General features: G+C 40.4%; 1 protein-coding gene across 2 annotated transcripts in view; it reads right to left on the minus strand.

Annotated features, from left to right (window-relative positions):
• COL4A3BP (collagen type IV alpha 3 binding protein) overlaps positions 1-2,468 on the minus strand; it is a 102,681-nt gene that overhangs the window by 16,576 nt on the left and 83,637 nt on the right. The gene's annotated exons all lie outside the window — the stretch shown is intronic.

The raw sequence follows: 2,468 nt of genomic DNA on the forward strand, positions 1-2,468 counted from the left end.
TACAAAAGGTAACAGAACTCTGGATATGTCACTGAAATGATAAAAAGATTGTTGCTGAAGGACCTGGCTCCTTTACCATCTACTCAGACACTTTATCTAAACTCTATTTTCTAAATTTTTACTCATTATTTTGTTTTATGTAGTAAATACATTAGAGAAGGCAGGGAGAATTGAAAAATATGTACACTGTACTTGGATTAAAAATGTATCCGTAAGTTTAACTACATATTTTACATAAAGTCTATGGTGTTCATTAGGGATAAAAAACAAGAACCAGGTTTACACATATTTTTCAAAAATATTTTTTATGGATTTCAGAGAGAAAGGGAGGGGGAGAGAGAAAAACATCAATGATGATAGAGAATTATTGATTGGCTGTCTCCTGCACACCCCACACTGGGGATTGTGAGCCATGACCACCTGGTTCATAGGTTGACAGCCACAAAGCCATGCCAGCCAGGTTACAAATATTTTGAAATGAACAAATACAAAATTAATGATTTGGGGGCACAAACTTAAAATTACTAACCGTGGGGATGTAAGTTTTATACACAAAAGGATGTGATCAATATGGTATTGTGGCTGTACTTCTGCGACATCAAGCTTTCTAGATCTCAGAATGCATCTTTGGTTACTGAAAGCAGGATGCTATAAGTATCTCCTTAATTGGCAGTGATCACAAAAAGATTTTTGATAAAAATACATGCTGAGATTCTATAATGTATTTTTGTATTAAATAAACACTAACATTAACATTTTATTTCTTTACTCATTGCTGAAAACACTGTGAATGATATTGGGTTGCAGACCTGAGAGAAAATTTAAAATGTGACTAATATTATAAAACATAACTTCAGGAGCTGCCTGGAAAAACCTGTGTACCTCTGTAATTTTGAAATATGCTTTAGAAGGTAAGGATGACTAACATGGGACTCCAAGTTACAAATACATTCAAACTGTATCTCATTTCCAAAAGAGAACAAAGAAAGTTCCAGTTAGTATCCATAAATAAAAAAGCCACAGCAGCACTGCACTCATTGTCTGTTCTACATCCTGATATGGAAAAATGTTTACCTTTATTAGATCCTAAGATCTTAAAAATCTTTAGATTTGATATGTACTTTTTAGGTCGGACACTGGGAGTTAAGAACACCTTTATTTAAGATTCAAGGCAAAAAGAAATGTTTCCCCCAACTAAGTCCTACTTATAATGGATTACTTGTGAAAGAAGAATGTGAAGGGTTTTATTCTAGTAAAAACAGAGTTCTGCTTAAAAAAATATTTACCGCCATTTAGCTCTTTTGTTGGAAAGTATGCAGGTAACTGCGTTTTTGGGAGGTTATTCCTGAATTAGCAATTTCAAAAGTTTGAAAAGTGATCTATTTTGGTCCAAAAGAAATCAAATTCCACAAATATAAATTGACAGAAGGTAACGTAAGTTAAAGCAACGCAGTCAGTCAAAAAAGTCACAGAAAAATTGCAAAAATACCACTTTTAGTGTATAAGACTGGCAAAAATTAACTAAATTATAATATTCAGTGTCAGTATAGTAAAAGAAAACTGACCTGGGAATACAGTTGGTTCAACTTTTTTAATGAACAGTTTGGTAATCTAATTTAAAATTCCTAAGTGCGCATGGCCTTTATCCTAACAATTCTAAGAAAATATTCCAAGGAAATCTATACATATAAAAAGGCAGCTACCATGACGGCCATAACGACCTAACAACCGGTCACTATGACACCCACTGTGTCCAATGAACCGGCCGGATCAGGGGTGGGGCCGTGAGGTTGGCTGGCCTGCCTCTGATTGGACTCTCCCACCCTGATCAAGAGCTGGGCCTGCCAGCCAAACGTCCCCCGCCGCCAGGCGTGCCCCATCAGCCTGCCCTACCACGATAAGCCCGCAGCCCCTCCCCCGGCTGGCCTGCCCCTGATCGCACCCCTCACCCCAACAGGGGGCAGGGCTGGCCAGCCAATCTCCTGCAGTCCGATTGGCACCCCTCACCCACCCAATTCGGGGAAGGGGCCAGCCAGCCCACTGCCCCTCCCCATGGCCAGCCCACCCCCAACTGGCCCCAACCCTAATCGGGGGTAGGGCCTGCTGGCCAATTGCCCGTGGCCCCTTCCCCCAGCCGGCCCAGCCTTGATCGGAGGCCCTGATCCAGGTCAGCCAGCAGGCCAACCTCCCACCATCTCCTCCTCCCGACAGGCTCAGCTCCAATTTGCCCTGATTGGGGCCAGGCCAGCCAGACCCCACCCGTGCACGAATTCATGCACTGGGCCTCTAGTAATTTAATAAGTGTACAAAGATGTATATATAAAGATGTTATATATACAAGAATGCCCATGTAGCACTATTTATAATAGCGATAAACCTAAAATTAACTAAATATTCAATATCAGGTGAGAAGGCAAACCCAGTATGCAATCCATAAATAGGTAAGTAGATATAGACCTTTATTTATT

Source organism: Myotis davidii, unplaced genomic scaffold (assembly GCF_000327345.1).
Source record: "Myotis davidii unplaced genomic scaffold, ASM32734v1 scaffold44, whole genome shotgun sequence".
In the NCBI taxonomy this organism is placed as follows: domain Eukaryota; kingdom Metazoa; phylum Chordata; class Mammalia; order Chiroptera; family Vespertilionidae; genus Myotis; species Myotis davidii.